This window comes from Triturus cristatus, chromosome 8 (assembly GCF_964204655.1).
Source record: "Triturus cristatus chromosome 8, aTriCri1.1, whole genome shotgun sequence".
NCBI lineage: Eukaryota > Metazoa > Chordata > Amphibia > Caudata > Salamandridae > Triturus > Triturus cristatus.
This window is the reverse complement of record NC_140591.1, coordinates 374,843,868-374,860,897: the sequence shown is the minus strand read 5'-3', so window position 1 is coordinate 374,860,897 and position 17,030 is coordinate 374,843,868. Positions and strand designations below refer to the sequence as shown.

The window sequence follows — 17,030 nt, the reverse complement described above, 5'->3', positions numbered from 1 at the left end:
GCCTACGCAGCAAGGAGGGTGCAAAAGCGAAAGTGAAAGTGCGGGGTACGCGAGTCGCCCGGCCCTGCCCGCCGCTGTTGATCACTTTGTCTCCGGATCGCCCCACAACTCCAATCCGGGGGACCGGCGTGGAGAAGGCCGCAAACCTCACTCGGTGCTCCCGCCGGTGTCCGAGGTCCAATTTGGAAGCGGAAAACGGGTGACACCTCAGCTCGGGCTCACCAACACAGTCCCCTCATCTAGGACAGGATATTGTCAGGATTTATGTAGGAGGTCACGGAGGTCCTCGGGAGCCTCGCACCTACGCGGCCATCTTGGTTGCGCGCTAGGCTCCTCCCCCCTGTATTTATATTTTTGATTCGCTTTACCCTGCTCCAACATGGCGCTGAGGTTGAGAGTTGGTAGGTGGGAAGTCCCCTTTTCACTTTTTATATCTTTTTCATAGCGCTTCTTAAACTCGGCATCGCTATACCGTTGCTTTGAATTCCCTGCTACTTGGCACTTGTTTTGCCGTGTGGTGTGTAATTCTGTATGTATCTACTCTATTGATTCGAATTTACTTGTTTCAATATGGCGCTGAGGATCAGCCGCGGTAGGTGCAAAGTCCCTTTTCACTTTCTATATTTTTTCATGGCGTTTTTAAACTCGGCATCGGTACACTGGTGCTTTGAAACCGCTGCTACCTGGCACTTTACTTGCCGTGCGGTGTTTGATTCCCGGTAAGCGTTCTTTGATTTAAATTGTACTTGACTTTATAACACGCGCAATTTCTTAAGCGCTGCATGTTGTCATTGATTCGGTTGTGTGACTCTTGATATCCGACTTTAATTCCATTTTATGAGACGTAAGGGGGCATGATTCACCATCTTAATGACTGGTTTTATGCAGCCTGATTAGCGCGTATAGTCCGGACTGGGTATTAAGGCTAAGCATTTCCTTTTTCCCTTGTATAGCTCTGTATAGGGTTTTTCATATAGCCATTGATTGGTCTATGTAACTTTTTACATTTAATCGCTACTTTATGAGGCTTAAGGCGGAATCATTTGGCATGCATGATTAATTCCATTTGTTACATCTGCGTGACGGTTTCGCATTAGTCAGAACGGCTCATGTATCCCCAACGAAGGTATTACGGCAAATTCATTAGTGTTTTCTGAATATCTATATTGGCTAGTACAGAAAATGAGCTTGTCCTCTATTTTCTGTTGTCCAGCTTGAATTTAGTACGGGCACAAGTTGAAGAGGATTTACTCGTTTTGTGACCCCTTGAACTCGCCATTATTTTAACCGGCTTTTGAAGTTGCTGTTGCTGAAGCGAATTTACAGCGATATCTAATTTCTTTGAGATATAAGTAAGTAATTTTTTGAAGTCTCTAAGCTAACATGGTGCTGGAATTGATTGGACACATATGTTTTTGGCTGGCTAGTATATATTTTCTGTACGGCTGGCATAATTCTTTATTAAGCACAGGTTGCCATTTACTAATAATTACTAATTTGGTATGGTTGATGGTTTCTTTTTCTTTCAATTTTTTAATTTTTCTTTTGCTTCTTTCCTTTTCTCCTTCTTTAAACAATGTTTCTTTGGCCCTTTTCTAAATACACATAATGTTATTATTTTTTGCAAATTTAGATTGCTCATTTGGGATGCTCAGTATATTTTATGTCCTGAAGATGACCATGGATTAACACCAAAGGTCTAAACGCCGTCAACGCTATTGTGGCCGCAACTATTGGAGGACACATTTTCTATCTGTTGGAGTTTTATGTAAATTTTGTAAACTCCGTTGTTTATGTAATCATCTCCTTTTCTGCCACCTGTCTGGTTATGTATATGTTTTTATGTTATGTGTACCAGCTTACAACACTGAGCCTTGCTGATATGTTTTACTGAATACATTTTGTACGCTTTTCTATTAGGGCCTCTTTTTTCTTTTGTCCTTTTTTCTTCTTTTTTCTTCCTTTTAGTTTTTCTGTACTTCAATGTGAGCATTGTTATACATATAATTCATGTCTCATTAATTACTTTTTGATATTTATTTTTGAATTGTACACTCTGAACCTTTTGTTTGGAATAATTACTGAATGCCCCTGGTTCAGGTGGTTTGGGCTGCCCTTGTGGTGGTTAATGATTATAACAATTATATATTTAGCCATGTGAATTTAAACACATCTAATTCTATAGGTTAATCCCACATCTATTTATGGCTCGGTAAAGCTTATACTCGTGTAGTTAAATTGTCGAACCTAGAGCGCCATCTTGGTATGGTCATATATCGGCGAACTACACGATTGGCATCAAACACTTCTTTCATTTCTAATGACCACATAACAAGCCCAACCAATGTATCCAGAATTCTCTCACTTCGGTAAAACTTATACTCGCATAATTAAATTGACGGACCTTGTGCGCCATATTAGTATGGTCATATATCGGCACAGCTACAAGGTTGAAATCAAACACTTCTTTTATATCTAGTCACCACATAGCAACTCCAACCAATATACCCAGAATTCCCCCACCTCAAAGGCCAAGTGCATCCGGCAATTCGGGAACGCATCCGGTGCGAGAAAGGCAGACCCAAAGACAAAAGTCCATAATCACACACCCAAGACGCACAGCACGCCAGCAATAAAACAATACCGCCTCCTCCACAAGCACACCAAGAAAGCAGCAAGTTCAACAAAAATCATCCAAAGTCCCACATCCAAAACGAATATCTTGCTACTTACATAGCAATGTCGCTTCCTCTAAACGCACAGAGTCCAGGAAAGTCTCCAAGGTGTGGGGAGACTAACGTTATTTGGCTCCGTATTTTATACCCGAACCCAATTGCGCACACCTGTTTCCTCACTCCGTATGTTACCAAGTCACATGATTTGTTTGGAAAACATGGGCGACATCTTAGAGTGTTTAAATTGAGTACGTTGGGAACATATTAACGAAGCCATTGTAACCTGATAGACCCTTTAGTAGCTAGAGAAAACGATACAGTGTTTTATTTAAAGAGCCCTTTTAATTTGACAGATGTAAAGTACACACATTTTGCGTCTTTTTTCAGAATAACCTGACCTAGACATCATTTTTAAAAAATGTATTGCAAGAAATGTTACGCACTAAAAGGCGTCAGTATTACAGCACTATCAGGCCATCCTAACCAAAACGTAAGCGCACTCAGAAGTAATTTAATGACCATTGCTGTTACTAACTAAACGTCACCTGTGTCCTCACTCCGTGTGTTACCAAGTCACATGATTTGTTTGGAAAATATGGCTGACATCTTAGAGTGTTTAAATTGAGTGCGTTGAAACATATTAACGAAGACATCGTAACCTAATAGAACCTTTGACAGTCAGAAAGACCGATGCAGTGTTTTATTTATAGAGCCCTTTGATGTTCAATTAGACAAATGTAGAGTACACGCATAAGCGTCTCTCTTCGGAATAACCTGACCCAGACATTATTATTTGTAACATTTATTGCAAGAAATTTTACGCACTAAAGGCGTCAATATTACGGCACTTCCGGGCCATCTTAACAAAACGTAAGCGCAAACTCAGAAGTAATTTAATGAACGTTGCTCTTACTAACTGAACGTCATAGTGCCATCTAAAGGTATGTACTAGTAAAGCTTATTGATATCGATAAGAAATTCCTACAGTTCTATATTGAGCCGGTATTCAACTGAGCTTATTAATGTGCAGCTCATAACCAAAATGTCTATAATGTCAACAAGGGTCCTATCATATTATTACTAAACAGATCACGTATTAGTGTTGGTATTAGCGTCAAAAGCAAAATTGATTGTACGAAGTCATTAATGAATTCCTACATCTTATATTGGACCGGTCTACACTAGTGTGACAACCTCAATATTAAATTAAGAAATTATTTAAATATATATGTCTTATTTAATATTATTTTCCTGTACCACTATCATGCTTATATCAGCCATTTTTTTTGGTGTGAAACTAACCATACTAATGAGAAAATAACCCATAATGGTGTGTCAATATTAACGACATACATATCTATTTACCTATAATTAGTATTATGTTTAATAACATCCTACAGGTATGTCCTTGGTGCATATTTAGCACATTAAATGAACCCTATGAATCCTTTATGTCTTCATATTGTAATATATCATTGATAAGTAATCATCAAAAAAGTCTTAAACGGCATTCTCATTTAAGAAATAAGGTATCATTAATAAACAAAAGAATCTCAGTACACATCTTCACTTTGAGTATGAAGTGAATAATAATTCAATGAGAAAGTTTCAATCAATATTTTAAGAAATAACAAATAAATTGGGCTACAATGGTACAATTGAAAGAATTGTGAAAGAGGGGTGACATTGACATGTAGAAGTAAATACAGACAATACACTTAGTATAACAAATAAAGTAATAGTTGGGAAAGTGCGATTTTTGGTAAAGTCCATATGATTGATCGCATACGCCTCCTGTTCATATGTGAATAGGCTTTTGAACTGGGACGTTGCGTAGACTCTTAGTATGCGTCGACGTTTCGACCCTATGTAAGGCGCAAAAATATTTTTAAGCGTCGCGGCGGGTCTTCTTCGGGACGGAGGAGTGTATGTAGCCTGCGGAGTAAAAGAACTTCTTTAAGGGTGTGTGCTAATGCGAACAAGTAATTAAATCAGTGTTCAGAAAGGTAATGATGCTTACCCTGCGCAAGAGTCATTAATCACTGCGCGTGTATTATGCTTCTTTTTCCAAAAAACGGGGTCGATTTATGTTTGACCTGTGGGGTAATAATATCAAATATCAATGAAGTGATAGCTATTTACAAGGACCGGACAAACTATGGGCTTTAACCAAGCTCAGACAAATAAATCAGGCTTTGTGCAAGTGCATATGTGGCTCAGTGTACAAATAAAGAAGCGCCCCAGAAAAAGTTGCTCCGAACATGAGGAACTAGCACCTTTCTAATCAATTAATTCCTTCATGCCAGTGAGGTGATTTAGCTGAAGCAAAAAAGAGAGGGATTTGAAGCCGAGCCTGTTTGGGAAGAAGGCCAAAAGCCAGGTGGTTGTCTATTTCAAAGCGAAAGTGAGGGATTTAAAGAGGAGCCTGTTTAAAAGGAAGTCAAAGGGCAGCTTAATAATTGCTGTTTGTCTATTCATGCCAGTCGGGGGATTTAAAAGTGAGGCATTTAATAAAGAGCTAGTTCGGAGGTAAATAATTTCCAGCATGAACATGATACACACGTACCTCACGAGTCAAAGAGGTTTGGCAAAAGTCCAAGTAGTTAATTCTTTCAGTCAGTCCGGTGATTTACTGCAAAGAAAGTGAGGCATTTAAAAGAGGAGTCTGTTTTAGATTTACAGAAAGTCAAGGGCCAGGGGGTTAAGACACTTACCACGATCTGCTGAAAATGACATCTCTCCAGCTCTCAGTGCGAAGCAATACTGAGGCAGGAGAATGGAGCCTGTTTATGTATGCAGATGAGCGTGGCTTTGACGTGCACGTTCACACATGACAGAGGGAGCAGGGATTTCATTAGTAACACCTGTGTAGAAGCAAGGGATGTGATGTAAAGAGAGCAACTAGCTTGCTAACTCTGTTGTGGCCATGAGTCAAGGGGAGGTGTCAAAATTGACATTAGACACAGACTAAAAAATGAATTACCACATTTTGAAGGTGTTCCAACAGTCAGATAACTAATTCAAATGGCATTTAAGCACTGGGTAAATAATGACATTTAGCTCGATGCCCACATTGTAACATGTTTAAATATTAACACAAATGGAATACAGTTTATTTAAACAGTAGGTTGGTCAGCAGAATAATGCAAATTAGTTAGTCATATATAGTCACAAGGAAGCATAAACAAAAATCGTCACTGACTTTTTCCATAAAAAATGTTCATTCATGAATTAAAGTACCATAGTACAAGTTAAATATGGTCATAGAAGGGTTTACTGCGCATGGTCATACAAAATCATATGCAATTGAAAGATTCTAAAGTCTTGTCATTTGCTTATATGTCTCCTCCTGTTCGTTTAACCCATTTTTAACTGAGTCTAGCAGGTGAATCCATCTGCATTCTTTAAGGTTGAGTGTTTGGAGTATGCTCCCGCCCCTGGGATGGAGTGTCGCCTTTTCAATTACCCACCATTGTAGGTCATCAGCTGTGTGGTTGTTTGTGATGAAGTGGTCAACCAGGGGGGCTCCCTGCACATTACAACGGATTCTACTTTGATGTTGTAGAATCCTAGTTTTTACTTTCTGGGTAGTCTGTCCTACGTAGATTTTTTCACAGGGGCATTTGATGGCATAGATCACATTGTGACTGTTGCAGTTACTGTGATGTCGTAGGTGATATGTTCTTCCAAGGTGTTGAAAAGTCGTACCAGTTAGTGTAGATTCACAAGCCTTACATGTGCTACACTTGAAATGTCCCATTAATGGTGGTAAGTTAAGTTGTTGTCTCAGGTCTTGTGGTTTCTCCGTTTCAAGGAAGGAACTTACTACATAGTCTTTGATGTTTTTGGCTCGTTTAAAAGCAAACATGGGTTTCTCCTGTATTCCAATTTCAGTGCTTATTAGATTCCAATATCTAAGTACGACTTTCTTTATTTCATGACTGCGTGTGTTGAAGGTTGACACACACACCAGTTTCTGAATGTCTTCCGTGTGTGGTTGGATTTCCAGCAGAGTTTCTCTGGGTCGGTACCAAGCTCTTTTACGTGAACGATTTAGCAGGCCCTTCGGGTAGCCACGATCCCTGAGTTTTTTTATGAGAATGTCTGTTTCTTTGTAAAAGTCACTTCTTTTGGAGCAGTTCCGCCTTCAACACACGCAGTCATGAAATAAAGAAAGTCGTACTTAGATATTGGAATCTAATAAGCACTGAAATTGGAATACAGGAGAAACCCATGTTTGCTTTTAAACGAGCCAAAAACATCAAAGACTATGTAGTAAGTTCCTAAGTGAGAACTCATCTATAACAGATGTAAAATCCACCAAGTCATGAAGGTGATACCAATGACTTGGTGGATTTTGCACGCAATATAAAGGTTATGGAAGATACCACAATTGATAGCGGATTACATAATACCTCTAAATTCATACCGCCTAGTTACACTACATCTGTTATAGATGAGTTCTCACTTCGAGTCACACGTGATCTACATCGTTTGGAAGAAACACACAATATGCAGAACAAATGTAAACATCTACATAACTTAACCAAAGATGAAAAATTGTGTCTGAACTCTTTAAAAGATGATACCAGCATAGTGATCAGTAAAGCGGATAAAGGAGGCAACATAGTTTTGATGAATTTGCAGACTATGCTGCCGAAATAAATCGGCAACTAAATCAGGCATGTTGCTATAAGAAATTGCAGTCCAATCCAACGGCACAAATTGAAAGAAACATCAATATAAAACTATTCGATTGGTGTGAGTCTGGTTTAATTACAGATCAGGAATACAAATATCTCTCTGCTCACAACTCTAGACACCCCTGTATCTACATACTCCCCAAAATACATAAAGGGGGTTCTTTTCCCCCGGGACGCCCTATAATATCTGGAAATGGCGGTCCTACTGAACATCTGTCAGAGTATGTAGATACTTTTCTTCAGCCTTTTGTTAGGAATCTGCCTTCCTACATAAAAGATAGCAAAGAGCTACTCTGCAAACTGGCTGACTTTCAATGGGATACAGACGTCTTCACATTCATTACAATGGATGTGGAGAGTCTGTACACTTGCATAGAGAAAGAGCAAGGTCTCAGATCTCTGACCCATTTTTTGTATAAAAGAAATGCCAGTCATCTGGAGCACACTCGTATGCTGCTCGAAATGGCGGATTTGATATTACCCAAAATGCATTTTTGCATGGTGATGAGTGGTTTTTACAACAACAAGGCACAGCTATGGGCTCCAGGTTTGTTCCATCTTATGCTAACCTCTTTATGGGGCTCTATGAGATGGAGCATGCCTGGGGCCCGAGGGCCAGCGACTGGATAGAAAATATGTTGTTTTATGTCCGATATATTGATCACATTTTAATAATATGGAAGGGCAGTGATGAAGATCTTAACGAGTACTTTCTATATCTTAACAACAACGCCTTCAATGTAAAGTTAACAGTCAACAGTTCCAAAACGGAGATCATGTATCTAGATCTGAGACTATACATAGTGGGCAACAATATTCATAGAGATATATTTAAGAAGGCTACTGCCTGCAATAGCTGTCATCCTAACTAAACCATTAACGCAATTCCATACGGCGAGATGGTACAAGCACGCCATAATTGCAGCCAAGATGTTTATTTCGAAAGAACATTGAAAAATATCCAGGTGGACTTTGAGAAGAGAGGATATAATACTACCTGCCTTAACAAAGCTGCCCTAAAGGCTAGAAGGCTAAATAGAAAAGACACCCTGGCGGATAGGATTCCTAAAGCTGACCAAAATTATCAAGAACAGGTTCTATTTATCACTGAATATAATATATACAGTGGACATGTTTACAATATACTACGCAAGAACTGGCAGCTTCTTCAATCTAATTCATTGCCTGATAATATTGTTCCAACTAAACCATGGGTTATTTACCGTAAAGGCAAAACATTAAGAAATATGCTTTGTCCTAGTCATGTCAAAGAACCCAGGGTGAGATCCCAGACTTGGCTGCCGGATAAACCAATTGGCTTCCATGTATGCGGCAAATGTTGTGTTTGCGAATTTGGAAAGAACAAATGTAGGATCTTTCAATATAATAACTCCAAAGAATATAAGATATTCTCCTTTTTAAATTGCAACACTACACATACGGTGTATGCACTAAAATGCGCATGCAATCAGATCTACGTTGGTAGTAGCATCAGATGTCTAAAGATTCGTATACAAGAACATGTGAGAGACATAAGAAACAAGAATGTACACTCTCCTGTAGCACAACACATACATGATAAACACCCTGATAAACCACAGATCACATTCCATGCTATTGACCAAGTTAAGAACAACATCAGAGGAGGTGACAGGGAGATTTTACTAAGACAAACAGAAGCGTTATGGATTTGTCGTTTGAGAGCTGTTACATCTGGCCTTAATTGCAATAATGAATTTCATAATTTTTTACGATGATACAAACGGATGCTTCATTGAATTATTATGCACTTCATACTCAAAGTGAAGATGTGTACTGAGATTCTTTTGTTTATTAATGATACCTTATTTCTTAAATGAGAATGCCGTTTAAGACTTTTTTGATGATTACTTATCAATGATATATTACAATATGAAGACATAAAAAGATTCATAGGGTTCATTCAATGTGCTAAATATGCACCAAGGACATACCTGTAGGATGTTATTAAACATAATACTAATTATAGGTAAATAGATGTGTATGTCGTTAATATTGACACACCATTATCGGTTATTTTCCCATTAGTATGGTGAGTTTCACACCCAAAAAAATGGCTGATATAAGCATGATAGTGGTACAGGAAAATAATATTAAATAAGACATATATATTTAAATAATTTCTTAATTTAATATTGAGGTTGCCACACTAGTGTAGACCGGTCCGATATAAGATGTAGGAATTCATTAATGACTTCGTACAATCAATTTTGCTTTTGACGGTAATACCAACACTAATACGTGATCTGTTTAGTAATAATATGATAGGACTCTTGTTGACATTAGAGACATTTTGGTTATGAGCTGCACATTAATAAGCCCAGTTGAATACCGGCTCAATATAGAACTGTAGGAATTTCTTATCGATATCAATAAGCTTTACTAGTACATACCTTTAGATGGCACTATGACGTTCAGTTAGTAAGAGCAACGTTCATTAAATTACTTCTGAGTTTGCGCTTACGTTTTGTTAAGATGGCCTGGAAGTGCCGTAATACTGACGCCTTTAGTGCGTAACATTTCTTGCAATAAATGTTAAAAATAATAATGTCTGGGTCAGGTTATTCCGAAGAGAGACGCTTATGCGTGTACTCTACATTTGTCTAATTGAACATCAAAGGGCTCTATAAATAAAACACTGCATCGGTCTTTCTGACTGTCAAAGGTTCTATTAGGTTACGATGTCTTCGTTAATATGTTTCAACGCACTCAATTTAAACACTCTAAGATGTCAGCCATATTTTCCAAACAAATCATGTGACTTGGTAACACACGGAGTGAGGACATAGGTGACGTTTAGTTAGTAACAGCAATGGTCATTAAATTACTTCTGAGTTCGCGCTTACGTTTTGGTTAGGATGGCCTGATAGTGCTGTAATACTGACGCCTTTTAGTGCGTAACATTTCTTGCAATACATTTTTTTTAAATGATGTCTAGGTCAGGTTATTCTGAAAAAAGACGCAAAATGCGTGTACTTTACATCTGTCAAATTAAAAGGGCTCTTTAAATAAAACACCGTATCGTTTTCTCTAGCTACTAAAGGGTCTATTAGGTTACGATGGCTTCGTTAATATGTTCTCAACGTACTCAATTTAAACACTCTAAGATGTCGCCCATGTTTTCCAAACAAATCATGTGACTTGGTAACATACGGAGTGAGGAAACAGGTGTGCGCAATTGGGTTCGGGTATAAAATACGGAGCCAAATAACGTTAGTCTCCCCACACCTTGGAGACTTTCCTGGACTCTGTGCGTTTAGAGGAAGCGACATTGCTATGTAAGTAGCGAGATATTCGTTTTGGATGTGGGACTTTGGATGATTTTTGTTGAACTTGCTGCTTTCTTGGTGTGCTTGTGGAGGAGGCGGTATTGTTTTATTGCTGGCGCGCTGTGTGTCTTGGGTGTGTGATTATGGACTTTTGCCTTTGGGTCTGCGTTTCTCGCACCGGATGCATTCCCGAATTGCCGGATGCACTTGGCCTTTGAGGTGGGGGAATTCTGGGTATATTGGTTGGAGTTGCTATGTGGTGACTTGATATAAAAGAAGTGTTTGATTTCAACCTTGTAGCTGTGCCGATATATGACCATACTAATATGGCGCACAAGGTCCGTCAATTTAATTATGCGAGTATAAGTTTTACCGAAGTGAGAGAATTCTGGATACATTGGTTGGACTTGTTATGTGGTCATTAGAAATGAAAGAAGTGTTTGATGCCAATCGTGTAGTTCGCCGATATATGACCATACCAAGATAGCGCTCTAGGTTCGACAATTTAACTACACGAGTATAAGCTTTACCGAGCCATAAATAGATGTGGGATTAACCTATAGAATTAGATGTGTTTAAATTCACATGGCTAAATATATAATTGGACTTGTTGGTTACATATTCAGCAATATTTATCGACTTATACGAAAATACTCTGGTCTGAAAGGATATCCCCATGACATCATACACACGGTAACATTTGGGAGACGAAGTACAATTAAGTTACAGATTGGTTTCTGTTTAAATTCACATCGCTAAATATGTATTTTGGGCATGCGGGATATATACGCAGAGACAATTAGTGTTATATACAAAAATAAGGCAAAGGAATAGTCCCCTTTCTCAGTGAGACTTGATAATATATCCAGGGATGGATCAGTAACGTACAGATATTATTAGAGGTGAATTGTTTTTCGGAAACTTACTGATACTTATTATATTCCACAGATTGATATTGTGTGAATAGACGCTATACTCTTTGGTTGAAAAAATAAGCTGAAAGAACGTGAACTACTAACTATATGGATTTACTGTGATTCATTTGGGGAGAATCCTATTTGTAAGAGACCTCAAATTCTCAATTATTTGATAGATTATCGATTGAGCGTTGATCAACTTAATGAGTCAATATAAACTATAGGTCTGCTGATACTTAATATTACTGAAATATATTAATGCGTCTTAATAAATAGTAGGATCAAAATAGAAACAGCCCTCTGTTGTCCTCGGGTGCTAGATATGCCCAGGGTCCCCTTTAGGCAACATAACTTCATTCTAATAAAAAATATGTATCGTCAATCAACATAGTTTGTCACCTTAGGTTGACCTGTTCATCTGTAAGATCTGATGAATCTAAATGGTAGACGTATTTAAATGAGACTGCTGAATAAATAACACAAAAGAATCACGTTAGATGTTATAATTAATAATAACTTTTGATTATAAAATGATTAATACACTTTGACGAATATGTATATGGGCTTTGTTAGTAGAAAAAGTATATATTGTCTTGAGGAATATCTAATTGCACATTAAAAGTTTAAAATATATTGTTCATCTATAGATAGACGATCTGTCCAAACACTACTGTGGAGGTTGATTTGGAGACTCTTTTTCTGCAAACAAAAGTCACAACGAATTTAGCAAGGTATGGCAAAAAGGGCGAAATATTATTGTTTTTTTGAGTATTTGTTAACTCGTTATATTGATGAGCTTCCTGAGATGACATAAACAATAGATGTCAAGAGACTAAAAATATAAGCAAGCATAATAAGATCATTTGAAGTATCAGTGCTGTATATATTATTAAATATTGCACTGATGGGTTCTGCTCTCTCCCATGTTGGTCATAATGTGAATATGTGAATATTATGATTATTGTGGAATGGCTTTCCAGTGTCTAAATTATGTTGAAGGTCACCTTAATGTGACTTTATCTTTTATAATATTTGCTAAAAATGTATATTTCTGTTTTTAGTATGTATATATTGTAAATAGTGTTTTGTGTTAATTGCTTCTAGCCCTGAAGAAGTCCCATGAGGGATGAAACGCGTTGGCAAGGCAAAGCAATTGTGTGCTGAGTTTTAACAATTAATGGATTACGAATCTGTAATAAAAGATTTTCTACGACTACAATCAAGAGACACGACTGTGTGACTTTTTTGCTTGGGAAGCCTTTCATTGTGCTATATATTATGTTTACTCATTAAAACAAGCTATATTATGGCAGCTACATAAATGTAAAATATTTCACTCGGGTGCGGGGCTAATTTTGTGTTTGGGATTACGGTGATTTTCATCACCCTTTTGGGATGTATGTGGGTCACATCCTAGACCCATTGCACCGAGACTTAATGTTTACCAAATAGGCCAATTATTTAGCAGTGCTTGGTGCTGGATTTCTTTAAGCTTTGACCCTGGTCTCTTGTTTAATTTTAAGCCTATGGTAGCTTGGCTCAAAAGCAGTCTGGCTAAATGGTCCTTAGGAGAGTACTTTTTCTACATTGGACTTTTCCTTCCTGTATGACAGGGCTGGGAATAGAACTTTTTTGCTTAACTCTTCACAGATATTGATACGCTGACATTGGTAAAAAGCAGTAAGATTGAGACAGTATAAATCTTTCAGTCTCATGGAGGTTTACGCACAAGGGTTAAATTCAATTCTGATGTAATACCTAATCTTTTTATTGAAAATTGTGATTATATCCTTAGTCGAGGCATTGATATCGTCCCTTTGCTCCACTCTAAGAACATTCCCTTGGGTTTTAAATCAGTTACAAATTTGGGTGAGAACTTAAATGTAGTCTCTAAGGAAGATGTTCCAATTTTGAAAGCTCAGAAACCATTAACTGTTGTTTCTACTGGGAGAATGGTAACCCATTACGCTGTTGAGGACCTGTACACATGAGGAGGCCCAGAATTGGCGCTAGTTGGCGAAAACATTAAATTATACAATGTTAGAACAAAATTAGCACTTCTTGCTAACCTTAAAAAAGAAAGGAATTGTATCCAGGAGACGCTGAATTCCTCCATCCTTGGATTAGATAAAAATGCAATTATCTTGCCCGCTTCCCCATCGGGCAGTGGTCAGTCGAGTGTGGATATTGCAAAACTTTTTAATATTGAGCATCTAGGGCAATTCTCTAGTTTCACGCATGTATATCCAGTTTAGTATAAGGCATTAAATTCTTAGGTATTCTGCCTCATTCATCTAAAGCCCAAAAACCTTTACGGATGAATGTCTATCTTCATGACATAAAGAATACGTAGTTAGTAAAAAAAAAAGTTGTTTCTTTATAAGACACAGATCATTGCACGGGAGGGAGAAGCTTTAGCATTCATAGTAGGGGATCTGCATGCCAAGGATGCTATTAAGACATAGATAAAATTGAAACTCTGAATCTTCCAAGGTATTAATTTCCCAGTTTCAAATAGACTACATATAAGAGGGTGAGTGTTTTTACAATGCTTGGGGAAGAAGGATTGTGTAATTTAAATGGGAGAACTGAAAATTATATACCAGCTAACTTTACATTTTAATAATTCAAGCTATAACAAAAAAGTATGCAAAAACAGAAGGTGAATGTGTGTATGCATCTTTTATTGACTTCTCCACGGCTTTCAATTGGGTTGACAGACCCACTTTGTGGAGGAAGCATTCCATTATGGGGATTATTCAATCTCTAATTCATTTATTAGTTGCCTGGCACTCCTCAGCTTGGTGCCAGGTTATTTGAGGTAGAACCCAAAGACTGTCAACAAAATTCCCAACAAAAAACTGGGTTTAGCAAGTGTGCCTTTTATCCCCTTTATTATTCTCCTTCGATGTATATGACCTAGGGCTGGCTCTTTATTGTTGTAAGGAAGACTCCGCCTAGCCACAAAGTTGGGGAGAAGAAAATATCTTGTCTCCTGTATCTAAACAACAGTCATACCATACCTCACCCCTAAAGGCTTGCCAATAAGGTTGGCCTCACTTACATCTTTTTGAGGTGATCAGCTTATAAAAACAACTACATCTCAAAGTAAAGTTCGAGTGGTTAAACGTAAGCAGCAATTAAAGAGATCAAATTACACGTGGTACCTGGGGACTGAGAACTAGAGGAGGAGAAGTCATACGTATATTTAGGAAAAATGTTTAGTTCTAATTTATTAGAAATGAATCATATAATATATGTGTGCACTAACACAATGAAGCACTCCAAGGGGCTGGGATTATTCTATAATGGACATGGGCACAGACATTTTTTACTTCAGTTGTATAGTTTAAGAATTCACTCTTGTTTACTTTATGCTCAGATATTGTAGAGATTGATAGATGGTATTTTTGGACACCATTGAAGGCAACATTCTACGTAGATTAGGTAATTTGTATGTGTTAGCTCCCACAGGGGCCCTTCATCTAGATAAGGGTCTGGTAAGCACATTTGTTTTGGGGTTATCTGCAATTATACAGTGGGACTTTCGGCTAATTCACTTTGAGTCTAACTCCCTAAGGAGATTGCTATGAAGAGAGGTTTTCTTTTCATTGAGCAGATGCAAGATAGCAATGTCCATGCCGCCTTAGCTCAATTTAAACTTGATCAAGGAGCATTAGAATCTATATCTGCTCTGAACCTTAAAGAATTATTCAAAAACAGTGATCCTGCTTTGAGTATGGAATTACATGTTACCAGGGAAAAATCTGTAAACAAATAAGTACTGAGGCTCTCGTGAAGAGGCAGCTGCAGACAATGCAATTATATCTGAAATTAAACATAGCTCATAATATATGACTTTTAATTATTTTGATTAGATTGTAAATGGTACCATTAACATGTATTACAAGAGATTGGGAGCGAGTTAGTGAAATTTATTGAATTTGTAATTTATGTTTAAAACTAGTTAAAAATTTTGATTGATCGTTGTTGGACCTGGTCCTTTTGGCAGGTTCACCCCTAAACTTTTTGCATTTATCCTGGCCTTTTTCCCTATGTAGCGTTAGTGGTTTTAGGCCTCTAGGTACTTTAGCACTGTGTCCCAGTATAAAGTGTGTGCGCTCTGTGTTACATTTAGGGAGACTGGCCTGCCCCCCTATAGGAATGCATGGGGGATATGTGTGTCCATGGTAGTTCCTGATGTGAGAGGAGTGCAGGGGCGAATTTGGTATGTGCAAACTTGTGAGAATAAATGCTGCGCAGTGGTGTGCGCAGAGTTATTGTGAATGGGGGAGAAGTGCCACTTTTAGAAGTTGACATTTCTGTGTGCTGTGTGATGTGAATTGCATGTCTGGCTTGTGATTGACAGGACCTGAGAGGGCTGGGGAATTCCAGGAGCCAGGGTGAGTCTGCCCAGTGGTGAATGGAGGGATCTGCATGTAGATGGGGGGGAGGAGTTGCACCTGGGACCTGAATAGGGCTGGGCCTTCCCTCCACAATGCTGGCTCCACCTCCTGTGGTACGTCTGATTTCCCTGGCCTGTCCTGTGACTAGAGAGGGGAGCTGAGCAAAACAAAGTGCTCCTGAACCAGTTGTGTCTGGTTCTCCCCTTGCCCTACAGTTGTAAAACAAAGGATTTGCTCATATAAATAGAGGGGCTGTGACCCCATGAAAATGTTCAGTTCTGGTGCTGTTCCTGGTGGGGCGTGCTGCTGCTGGGGCCCAGGGGGAGCTGCCATGAGGGCTTGCCTCCCTGGGCCCTGCCTTGCTCCCTGATGCCTAAAGGACTTTCTCTTGGGACCCAGGACTTTGACTGCATTCTTTGGTGCCCTGTGTGTGCTTCGCTTTTCCTTTAAGAGCACCTGACTCTTTTCTGCAGAGGGAGATCGTGGGGGCTGCACAGCGCTGGGCTGCAGCCCCTTCTCCGAGGGAATCCCGACGTAGGGATTCCCCCCTTTATGCTTAAGTGGCGGGTGCCCACCCCGCTTTGGCTCTATTACAAATAGAAGGAGCCTACTCCGCTTTATGGTGCTTTTGGTCGGCGGGTGCCCACCCCGCAGTTTTGCGCTTTGGCAGGTGCCCTCCCCGCACTTTGCCTGAGGAGAATCACCGCCGCCGGCCCGAGCCGGAAGTCAGGCAGCAGAATGCCTAACTTGGGGCGGGACTTCCGTTTCTGGAAGGGAAGCCCCGCGCCCACAGGATCGCCGGAAGTGAAGAGGGGCCGGCCGAGTGATGTGCGCGCCGTCCAGGGCTCCCGTGAAGCAGAGGAGAGCCCCGGCGAAGAACAGAGGATGGGAGGCTACCCCGCCTCCACCGGCACCGCTGTAGAGTCCTGGGTCCCAGGAGGGGGCCCGGGTGAAGATTTGTGTAGCATGGGACGTCACTGTGTAGTGCCACGCCGTGACGTTTTTCACGCTTTCTTGGCAA

At 39.3% G+C, this 17,030-nt stretch overlaps 1 long non-coding RNA gene across 2 annotated transcripts; it reads left to right on the top strand.

Moving 5' to 3' along the window:
- The first annotated feature begins 10,580 nt into the window (after positions 1-10,580).
- LOC146802156 (uncharacterized) lies at positions 10,581-12,820 on the top strand. 2 transcript variants are annotated; one of them, XR_014967366.1, is made up of 3 exons: positions 10,581-10,695; positions 11,635-11,746; positions 12,708-12,820. It is a non-coding gene; the product is annotated as an uncharacterized LOC146802156 (long non-coding RNA). The 2 variants fall into 2 exon arrangements; XR_014967367.1 differs by lacking the exon at positions 12,708-12,820 and adding an exon at positions 12,251-12,334.
- The last annotated feature ends 4,210 nt before the right edge of the window (positions 12,821-17,030 follow it).